Source organism: Myxine glutinosa, chromosome 5 (genome assembly GCF_964187855.1).
Source record: "Myxine glutinosa chromosome 5, kmMyxGlut1.1, whole genome shotgun sequence".
NCBI lineage: Eukaryota > Metazoa > Chordata > Myxini > Myxiniformes > Myxinidae > Myxine > Myxine glutinosa.
Window position 1 is genome coordinate 17981413 of NC_136265.1, and position 12185 is coordinate 17993597.

Below are 12185 nucleotides of genomic sequence, written 5' to 3' on the forward strand. Positions count from 1 at the left end.
GAGGTTAAGAGGAAAATTAACATGTAAGTCAATGGGAAAATGAGAGTGTCCCAGAGCAACATATATACACTACTGTTATTTGATCATAACTCGGTTAATTCTTGTCTGATCTTTAAAATTTTAACTTTCCGACAAGCCAGAAGTAATTCTCTTTCTAACAATATAAAGTTTTATGAAAAATAATGCGAAATGTTTGTATAGCCGCCCGCGGAACTACGTAACCTCCGGTTAGTGCACTCTTCGCGACAACAGTCACGTGATTGGATACGTTGAAAACAAACCATAAAAGGGCACGTGTTACAGCTTACTTCCGGTAGTCTCGCCCTCACCTATGGGTTAAAGATCATGGGAAAATGTTTTCTTTCCTTGATATGGAGCATTCCCTTTGGGCTGCGTTGATCGCCACTCACAATTTGATATATTTTGTCAGCAAAGTGAGACCTCACCCTTGGGATCTGGTCTGGAAGGATTGTGGACCAGAATCGGTCGTGTGTGGGCCCCGAGATATTGGGGGCCTCTTGTTATCTGGGGGGCAGCCAAGGTATGTATGGTGAATGCAGAAGCGATTGCAATTATGGAATCTCCGTTCTGATGTACCTACGGGCAAACCTGAAGAGCTCATGGAGAAGAACCAAGGTAAGCTCCACGTACACCTGGCCATGATGTACAAAGACCGAATATTTAACTTCGGGATTCTCCTTTGCACGTGCAGACGTCGAGCCTTCACGATGATGTCATAGCAAGATTATAATAACAGGTATTTAACGTTGAGGCAGTCGGCAGGTGCAGGTCGTGCATCACAGGTTTCCTTTAAACAAATAAAGCATCCTGATTAGTTGCAATTTACTGTTTAACTCTATTTTCAGTTTTGGCCACAAGGGAGCATCTCGGAACAGCTTCATAATGACAGGGATCATTATCCAGGCTAGGGCTCGAGGAGGAATGTGGGGGTGGATGGGAAGAAATTGTCATTGTGAGCTCATAGTTCCTACAAATCTACAAATATTCACTCCTACATCATTTGTGTGAAGGACACAGGCTAAGCCGTTAATCTTTTTTCAATTTTAGATTTCGTTTTATTGATGGCCATTATATGCGTGTTAAAAATGGTTGGCTGGCATAAATATAGCTCGGTTGATTTAAAATTTTGTTTTTCTCAACATATTAGTGCAAACCGGAAGATGAAATGTATTGATGAGGAGACATTTCTAACTAACCGACGGTGCAAACATCTACTTTCTCAACAATCCTCTCCAAGAAGTTCTGTCACTCAAGCTTTTGGGTCTCACTATCTGTCATGATCTTTCCTGGGAAAACCACGTTTCCAAGCTGGCCTCCAAAGCCAGTCACCGACTGGGCATCCTCCATCGTGCGAAGTCCTTCCTTGGCACACCTGAGCTCCTCACCACATACAAGGCTTTCATCCGCAGCTCAATGGAATACTGCTCTCCCCTCTGGGCTGGTGCTCCTGCTTCACACCTAGCTCGGCTTCACACTTGAAACAAAAGTTTTTTGGTTTTTTTTTTGTATACAAGATTGAGGCTCGTGTAAGAGCTAACATTAATGACAAAGAAACAAACAAAAAAACCCAAAATAAGCGGACACATAAGAGGAAATAAAGGGAGCGGGAGACAAGGTGGGGAAAGAGGGGGAAGCACACAACTACAACATTAGAGAGCAGGGACATCGGGAGATCTGTGGGAGGATGAGGGCTTGGGGGGAGGAGACGTGGGAAGGGGGGGGGGGTGGGGTGGGAGAGTTAAAGAAAATACACATGGACACAGCTAGGACTTCCAGGAAAGAAGTCGGTATTTCAGAAAAGTGAATCTGGGGTGAATTAACAGGGGTAGAAAAGATCAAGGTTTTGGATGGGGGAAGATAAGAGATGGTGGTGAACAGCTGTTTTAAAGACCTGGATGGAGGAGTGGGATTGAAGAGAGTGAGGGAATTTGTTCCAGAGGCGGGAGAAAAGAGGAATGAAAGAGTGAAGGTGAGCAGAGAGTCTTGATTTTGGCAGTTTCACGAGAAGAGGGTTGCTGGCAAATCTTGTGCGACCTGTAGGAGTACTTGGGGAACAGAGAACAGACAGGGCTGTGGGGCTGGGCCAGAGAGGAGTCGGTAGAAGACAGAAAGACCACCAACCTGCCTGCGGTGAGTGAGTGAAAGGCTCTCACAATCGGCTTCATCGCGGGAGATTCTAATGATTCTGAAAACATTGGTTTCAACAGTGTAAAGCCGAGCTAGGTGTGAGGCAGGATTACCAGCCCAGAGGGGAGAGCAGTATTCCATTGAGCTGCGGATGAAAGCCTTGTATGTGGTGAGGAGTTCAGGTGTGCCAAGGAAGGACTTCGCACGATGGAGGATGCCCAGTCGGTGACTGGCTTTGGAGGCCAGATTTGAAATGTGGTTTTCCCAGGAAAGATCATGGCAGATTGTGAGACCCAAGAGATTGAGTGACAGAACTTCTTGGAGAGGATTGTTGAGAAAGTAGTATTTGGGAGGGTTGTCCAGACGGTCTTTTCGAAGAGACATACTGAGAGTGTGAGATTTGTCAGGATTGAAGGAATCATTGGTATCTCCCACGATGAAGCTAACTCTGAGGGCCTATCACTTACTCACCCCAATTTCACTGCAAGAGGTCGGAGTAGAGGAATCACGAGGACAGCAGGGAACAAGGTCCGACCACGAAGGGTCCAAAACGAGAAGAGATCCAAAACGGGAAGGGATCCAAAATGAGAAGGCAGAGAGAGAGAGAGAAAATGTTGGATGCACTCCTTTTTTTATAATCTCCTCTTGGCCAATCAGCTGGCTCCTTCTTGCCTCTGGGCTTCAGCTGCACCCCGATTGGCCCTGCCGAGCATTGGTGTGATCTCCCCATCAAACCCTCGACCAATCCATCGTGAGGCGGGCATGGCCTCACCCGGCCTGAACAATGTTTATTCGCCATGTTGGCGCAATGCATGGGCGCTTCCTGCCTGCACGACTCTTCTTCCGGTGAGTTTTATTGTGGGGGGAATTTAGTTAGTGTGTGTGGTGCTTTTAATGGTGGGATTGCTCACTATTGTTTAGGTGTGGTGCCATAAGGGACAAAGGATAGATCACATCGGGCAAGACTTACAAGGGATAATTCCGATGCCCTAACAGTGGAAGGAAGAAGGTGTAGCGTTACATAACCGTGGAGAGTGAGTGCGGGAATAATCATGTGGGGTGGGAGTGTGGGATAGCCTGAACGGCTGTTGCACCGCTTGCTGAGCCGGCCGAAAAACTAAACGGCCCGTCGCTCGGCTTCCCGTTCCGGCCCACGTGTGCCCTTATGCCCTAATCGAGTTAACAAGCCCCACCCCCTTGTGACGGGGACGAATATACACTTAATCCGACATTCGGGCTAAACAGGTCCTCTACTTATTACATGGGTGATTCTTCTTCTTCACGACAGTCGGAGCAAGATACCTACACAGATCTACCTGATCTATATATCACTCTAACCCAAAATTCATAACAATATTTTGGCAACCCGTTGAGTTCCAGTAACAGAAGTAACTGGAAGGGCACTCCGTAGAGCGCATACCTCGACTGGGCTGAACAGTTTACGTTTTATATCTCACTGATAGGCCGGATCTGTATTCGGACATGAACCAAAATGTAATCGGCTTGTTTTTGTCACCTAACCAACTCATTCACCTAGTTTTGTCATAACTCCTCCACAACGTTTTTGAGATATCGTGCTATATATATCGTTTTTGGCCCGATCACTCAAGGGTGAAAATCACTTCAAAAATTCTCTGATCCAATCTGGATTCAAATCTTCACCAACGTTTAATCAATTCTTCCTTGGTCCACACCCAACCTCTCCACAGAGTTTTGTCCAAATTCGTCCAGAGCTTTTTGAGATATCATGCTATACATCGTTTTTGGGTCCATCCCTCAATAGTGAAGTCACTTAAAAATAAAAATTCATAGAACACCTTACTAGAGAGTTCATAGAACACCTTAATCCACATAGTCTTAAGAAACAAAGACATGTGTGAAGTCTGCGAGCGGCAAATCTGATGTGAGCGTCAATGAACTGTGATGACCTAAATGCAGTAATATATTTTGTCCAAATACTGCTAAACAGAAGGCTTTTGAATGTGTCAAAAAGGCCATTATAATAGGGTTAGAAAAGATCATATTCCAAATCATGTTCGAAATATAACATTCGATTGAAATCAAGTTGTTCCTCGATCACAAAAAAAACTCATGTTTGTAGACACGGGTAGACAGACACAGACAGATGACAACGTGACCCAATTGCCTAACCCCGGTTTTCGTTTTGCATGCATGGGGTAAATATTGATAAATGTGGGTATTACCCTAAGCTGTCACAAGAGGCCGCTCTTGTTGTTATTGCTATACGTCTTAAAATTCAGTGTTGAGGTGCTGAATCATATCGGACGTCACTGTTTGACCTGAGGTCACTATAATCGCTATGCTACAAATAAATTTAATTTAACTCCATAATAAATGCCTTTTGTATTGCGGATAAACGTCGCTGAAATTATTTTTTTATGTTGCTTTATTAGTCACGACAAATCCGACTGCGATAAAACGTTGCTGACCTTGTTTGTGATTACAACACTTGCTTGTTGTGTGATGACAAAATAAAGTAAAACATTTATCATGAAGTCACGAGGTTTAATCTCTTCGGTTGAGCAGTTATTTCTTTTCTGGAGCGAAATTACAATTCATAAACAAGAAAGGTCAATCAGACATTGCAGACCTTTGCCAGGACATGTTTTTAGTGTTTTTTAAAAAGCTTTTGTGTTAAACAAATATGGCGGCTGAAACACGTGACCGATGACATCATTTTTTTTTTCTCCGGCAATTTATTCCAAGATGACGCTCAAGAAATTTCATCTGATCGGATGTTTTGTACTTGTTGAATTATGACGTCATAATGGAAGCACCTATGACATCATCATTAACATATGTTATTCCCCATGGGGAGTTCTTTACAAAGAACCATTTCTCAATTTTTGCTATGCAGCGTTTTCAGAGATATAGAGGTGAAAAGTTTTTAGGTTTTTTCCAAGATGGCGCCCATACCACGTCACCTATGACGTCATAATTATCATTAAAAATTCTACACGAGGAGGTGCACCTATGGTGAATGGTGAAAAATTCCCGTCAATCAGACCATCAGTTGCAGAGAAAATAATATTTATTCTGTGCGTACAAAGACAGACAAACAAACAGACAGACAAACTGACTCATATCCAATACCCTCTCCTCTGGCGAGAGTAACGAGCAGCAATGAATGGACCTTTTCATGGGGCCAGTCCTTTTTAGAAGAAAGGATGACAAAGTTTGATGTCTTTAGCGGACCTTTTCATGGGGCCAGTCCTTTTTAGAAGAAAGGATGACAAAGCTTGATGGGTTTTGCAGACCTTTCCATGGGGCCAGTCCTTTTTAGCAGAAGAGATGACAAAGTTTGCTGGGTTTAGTATACCTTTTCATGTGGCCAGTCCTTTTTAGCAGCAGGGATGACAAAGTTTGCTGGGTTTTGCGGACCTTTTCATGTGGCCAGTCCTTTTTAGCAGAAGGGATGACAAAGTTTGCTGGGTTTAGCAGACCTTTTTATGGGGCCAGTCCTTTTTAGCAGAAGGGATGACAGCTTGATGGGTTTTGCAACAACAACACTTGACCAACACCATTTCTGCATCGTTCTTGGAAATGGCAAAAAGTAGTCGAAGATCCATGTTTCTTGGCAGTGTGAGGTGGAAGCCATGACAGAAAGACCACAGTGGAGCACCCTGAACCATGACCTCTAAAAAGTCAGTAGGCAATGGTCACAGTTTTCATCGATACCAAACTCGCACAACGTTGATTCGGACTTAGTTGTCATCAGTGCAGAAAAATGATTCTTTCCTCCAGGTTTCTGCGGGGTGCACATGGTCCACTATCAACCCCCCCCACCCCCCTTTTGGTGAAACGACCTAAATCCAGGATCACTTCTCCACTCCACTCATTTCACGAGCCTCGATTCAGTATACAAAAAAAAAGAAAAAGTCCTCTTTTTCCCACCTGAGGAACCAACTTCGACATCCTACAACCATCAGCAACGCCTCTTCATGGTGGTTGTACCCCCAACGTAAGTTGGGGGCCAAATCTTCCCCATTCTTCCCTGCTGTCCAAATTCGTCAGGGCAGCGTGGTCACGGTCAGTGCCGATCTGTTCCCTTCGACCGGACATTTCCCTCTTGTCTGTCTCTCTCTCTCTCTCTAACTCTGTCGTAGCCCTAACTTTGTGATGGTGGGGGTACACCATCCTGGATGTGGGGGTTCGCTCCTGGGTCTCTGTGCCGCGGGCTTGGTCGAGAGAGCTGTCTGGGGCTATACAACAGCAACAACTTCCACATCCTCTTCAATTTCCATTCTACCCTCCAAGTCCTCAAAACAGCTGTTCACCATCATCTCAAATCATCCCCATTCCAAATCCACCCTCACCCCAACAGAATTTTTTTTTTTGTTTCTGTATCCATCTTGTCCACCCCTTACTTTCAACCCTACCCTTTCATTGTATCCCTTGGTCACCAAGATCCATTGTCGTCAATCTCCATTTGTTTCCCCCCTCGCCCTTCTGTTGGAGTTTCTCCTCTTTCTGCCGTTCCCTTTGTTATGTTGCATATCCGGATCCGTTCGGTGTTCGAGCTCTTCAATGAGCCATGACTATGTATACAAAAAAGTCGATTCAAAACTGGAAAGGAAACAAACTTCTCTTTGGCTCTGATTAAAGTTTACCGGATCAGCAGAAGGAAGTGATCAAAACCTCATACTCTTCGTGATGGGTTGTGTCTGAAAATGGCCGGACATGACGGTTTCTCTCTAATCCTGCCCGCACGGCCTCTCTGGACTCTGCGACGTGAAGAGCTCGCTCGGGTTGCCTTCAGGATGGAGAGACGTGTGTGTGCAAAGAAAGTGCACCGGAGAAACCTTGTTGCTCTTGGCAATGGTGAGCAGGTGGAAGGAAACGGCCCGAGAAATAATAGGTGTTGGACTCAATGGAAAACTCGACAGTGGAAAGAACGTCGTCGTTTGTGTTCCTCGAAGAGGGGCACACCAGACCACGACATCAGCACACACACACCGGTGGCAGTGCACTTGACTCGATTACCAGGTTTCCACCATTAAACTCCTGCTGAGAGGTCATCATAGGTACCTGGGTTAGGGTTGTCAAGCATCCTGTGAGCAATGCTGTGGCAGCCTTAAGTAGAAGCATTGAGATCTTGAAGGTACTGGGGGACATTATTAGGAGGGGAGGGGATGGAACAGGAGGAGAGGAGGTTTGGGGGGAGAGCGAGGGGGGGGGGAGGAAGAGGGCTGTCGGGGGGGGGGGAGGAGGAGGAGAGTGGGGAAGAGGGGGGGTGTGGGGGGGGGGGGAGAAAAGGATGGCTGGAGTTGGGGGAGGAGGGCTGCGGAAGAGAGCCAGGAAGGAAGAGGAGGGATGTGGGGTTTTGTGGGAAAAGAGGAGGGCAGTGGGGTGGTAATGATAAGGGTTGTAGGGGGAGGCAAAAGAGGGAGGAGGAGGACCCTGGAGAGGTTGAGGGAGGAGGGGGTGGAGGAGAACTGCATAAGAGGAGGAAGACCAGGGGGTAGGAGGAGGGCTGGGAAGGGGAAGGGAGAGGGGGAGGCACTTAGAGGGGTTGGAGGAGGATGGTTGGGGAAGAGGAGGAGGAAGACTGGGGGATGAGAGGAGGAGGAGGAGGGTTGGGGGAATTGCTGTGGGGGGGGGGCAGGGGGTGTGCTGTGGAGGGGGGGGAACAGGGGGAGCGCTGTGGAGGGGGGGGGCAGGGGGAGCGCTGTGGGGGGGGGGACAGGGGGAGTGCTGGGGGGTGGGGGAGACTAGGAGGGCTGGGTGGGGAGTAGGAGGAGACGGAGAGCTGGGTGGGGAGTAGGAGGAGATGATGGGCTGTGGGCGGTGGAGAAGGAGGAGGAGTACTGGGGGAGAAGGGGGAAGAGGAGGGCTGGAGGTGTCGCCACATTTTTCAGATTGAAGACTCGGATCTTGTGTACAATGCTTCCAAATTACATTGCAACGTGAAGAGCAACAGGGATTGTGCCATGACATCTTTATAATCGTCCAGGACAACAGTGTAAAAACATGGAGTCACTTTTTGATCACGACATCAACCATTCACATTCTTGTTATAAAAAGTCGGTCGATCGGAGCAGTGCTGGGTTTGCAGAGAGCCCATGCTAGGCAGCTTCTACAGCAGGCCGCCTGCCAAAGCGGACATTTTTTCCTTAATGCGTCATATGCCGCAGGGACGAGGCCCTCCATAAGCACAGCCACGTGTTGTGGGCGGGTGGAAAACAACGTCAAGTCGATGTCCGACTCCTGATTTACTGCTTTCCTCCCAGAATTCGATCCGTTTGTTCCTCGGTGTCAGCATGGCCATCACCCTCTTCACTGTACTCTGCATCGGCATGTAAACATGGCGGGCGGCTCGCACTTCGCTAGGATGGGCGATGCTCCGCTATGGGCCTACAGCTCATAAAAAAATTCCCAAACAAACGGATTGCAGCAATTAATACCACATGAACGGTCCTGGAATCCAGCAGAGTTACTTCCTTCATTTACTATTGCTCGTTCACTGGTGCAGGCTTGATTTAAGAAGGGCCTAATGGTGGGCCTACAAACGAAGAGGAGGAAGCGTGAGTTAGAGGTTGGCCAAACTCCTACAACTTGCTCAGATGAATGGTAGGTATAAGTGATGACATTATCAAGAATCGAAATTCATTTTGCTTTAAGGATTGCATCTACAGGTAGATGGATTCTCCTAGCACAGGGACACAACATGCCAACACTAACCGTAAACGTACAGGTGTTTCCGGAACATGAACTTATTTCCATCTATTTCCAGGGTTTATAGCCGGCGAAGCCGGTGTTGTGAATGAACGCGTACGTATTATGTTGAAAAGCCAGATGTTGCTGGATCCTTTGAAAATTCCAAGCTTTGACGCACCAAACCACTCAATGGAGGCCGCCATCTTGCGGATGCGGAAGTATGCATAAAAATTGCGAAAAGGGTTCAATAGGAGTTTGTTTCACCCGTCTTTTTTTTATTCACAATCTTATGCACCTCTAATTTGTAATTAAAATACTTTAAGACCAACCTCGTTCCCCGGGCCCGCACGGGCACTGGTTATCTTCAACGAAAATCGTCACCAAACACCAGAACCAATGAGATTCGAGCATTTGAAAAAATATTTCAAAAACCAAATCGCTCCATGGAGGCCGCCATCTTGCGGATCCGGAAGTATGCATAAAAAATTGAGAAAAAGTTCAATAGGAGTTTGTTTCACCCGTCTTTTTTTGATTCACAATCTTATGCACCTCTAATTTGTAATTAAAATACTTTAAGACCAACCTCGGCCCGCACGGGCCTGGTTATCTTCAACGAAAATCGTCACCAAACACCGGAACCAATGAGATTCGAGCATTTGAAAAAATATTTCAAAAAAGCTTATTTTATTACCGCGTTTCGGAGGCTGAAAATGGTGTCAAATATTCTAAAATTGACGAAGAATTATTTTTTATAAATCTCGCGGCCGTAGGGGATAGTTTTTCATGGCCGGAAATATCCGAAGTTGAGATTAATTCACCGAATTAATCAAGAAGGAAGTTTTATAAATTTTAATCTCATCCAGAATGCAAATGGTGTCATTTTGAACTAGGTACGGTGCCTACTACACCTACCTACTACCAACTACCTAACCTACTGATGCCATAGTGATGGGTAAAATAGTGGCAAGAGGCTTTGGCTTCGCCGGCTCATTGCGGCTTTGCAGTCGGGTACTAGTAAGGTCATTGCCACCAGGATGTCGTAACCGTTTCCTTTATCGTGGATGGGTGCCAGGGAATGCCATAACAGGAATTCCAAGGCATAAGCGTATACCTATACACACGTGAGCGATTCATCGATGTGTGCGCACCGTCGCTCGGATGGACGTCAAAGATCCTTCGCGAAGAGTACGTGAGCAAATTCAGAATCCCTGCCGCAACCTTAGCCGAGCGTCAGGCCTGGCCAGCCGGTTCGTGAAAGCCTTCAGCAAACCCCACAAGAACGTGGGAATAATTGTGGCCATTTAAGAAGAAGAAGAAGTAGAAGAAGGGGAAAAAAAAATCAATCTTCAAAGCAATAAGAATGGTCTTCAAATAGGTCTCTTAACTACGAGGTGTTACGAATCCGGATGGGCGAAGCGAGACCACCAGAGATCTTCATTTGAAGGACCATCATTTGAATTATTTTATTAACCACAAAAAACAGTAAACACCAATGAGTTTCGGATTTCAAAGGAGGGTTGGTGTACACTGCAGACTCGTAAAGTAAAAATAGATTTCAAACAACTGTTAAAGTATCTCCATTGTACAGAAACTAAAAATTCTGGAAAGTCTTGTTGTTGAGTGCGAATTTTCTGCGATGAAAGATGGCGCCTCCCACAACCGAGAAGGCAACTCTTAGGCTCCTCCCTCTTTTCTCTCCACCCACGTCATTCACTTCTTTCATAAGGTATTTAATGCTTACTCCACACTTCTCTGTCTGGACCAAGAGGACTGGGTGATCTGTTTTTTTTTATTACTTGCAAAATGGAAGATTTTTCAAGTATATTGTTTGGTCTTGTGCGTTATTACTTGGCAAATTTTTTTTTTTTTTTTTGCAAGTATGTTCATCACTGGTTTGTGTGTTTGTCTGTCCGCTCATTTATACTTGCCTTCTGGTCACAATTTTAAACCGATCTTCACGAAATTTCACCAAATGGTAGAGTTCGTGATCCGACAAAATCCTATATATTTTTGAGGTCAAAAGGGCAAAAGGTCAACATAGGTCAAAGGTCAACCACTTTTTTCAAATTTCTAAAATCCTTAATTTTAATCCGATTGACTTGAAATTTGAATAGGATTTACATATCGGCTGACTGAATTCAACCACTAACTATTTTTGAGATTAACATGGGTCATAAGGTCAACATACGCTAAAGGTCAACCACTTTTTTCAAATATCTAAAATCCTCAATTTTTATCCGATTGACTTGAAATCTGAATATGATTTTCATATCAGTTTACAGAAACCAATCGCCAACTATTTTTGAGGTCAACATAGGCCAAAAGGTCAACATAGGCCAAATTTCTAAAATGGTCAATTTTAGTCCGATTAACTTAAAATTAGAAGGCGATTTGCACATCAGGTCACTGAATTCAACCACAAATTATTTGTGACCTTAAGAGGATGCTCTACTGAGTGCCACGCTACTTTGTTCTGTTTTGCCAAGTGTCGCTCTATGAGTGATTTTTTAAAAATTCTATCTGTCTGTTTGTCTATCAGTCGCCTCCAGATCACAATTTTAAAACAATCTTCACTAAACTTCACCAGATGGTAGAGTTGGTCATAAGGAAGAAGCCCATTGATTTTGAGGTCAAAGGTCAAAGGTAATCCTGAGGTTGTATTTCTAAAATTGGCGTTTTTCATCCGATTGACTTGAAAATTGAACAGCATTTGCAAACCGAGTCACTAAATTGAGAAACCAACGATGTTTGATGGAAAAAGGTCAACTCGAGGTCAAATTTCCAAAATCATCAGTTTTCCTCTGAAAGATCATCACTTTTCATCCTATTAACCTGAGCATCAAAGACCAATCGCATTGTACATCACTGAATTGGGAAACCAACGATTTTTTGAGGGCGGTCGCGGTCGCGGTCAACTCAAGGTCAAAGTTCCAAAATCAGTTCTCGTCTGAAAAATCGTCACTTTTCATCCTATTAACCTGAGAATCAAAGAGCAATCGCATTGTACATCACTGAATTGGGAAACCAACTATTGTTGAGGTCAAAGGTCAAAGCTCAAGTCAAGGTCAAACTTCTAAAATCATCAATTTTCATCTGAAAAATCATCACTTTTCATCCTATTAACCGGAGAATCAAAGAGCAATCGCATTGTGCATCACTGAATTGGGAAACCAACTATTTTTTAGGTCAAAGGTCAACTCAAGGTGAAACTTCCAATATCAATTTTCATCTGAAAAAAATCATCAATTTTAATCCAATTAACCCGAGCATTGATTAAGATCGTTAATTTTAATCTTATTAAAATGGACAATTTGATCTATCCATGGCAACTTTTTATTTTGGGGAGGGGGTAGATTTTG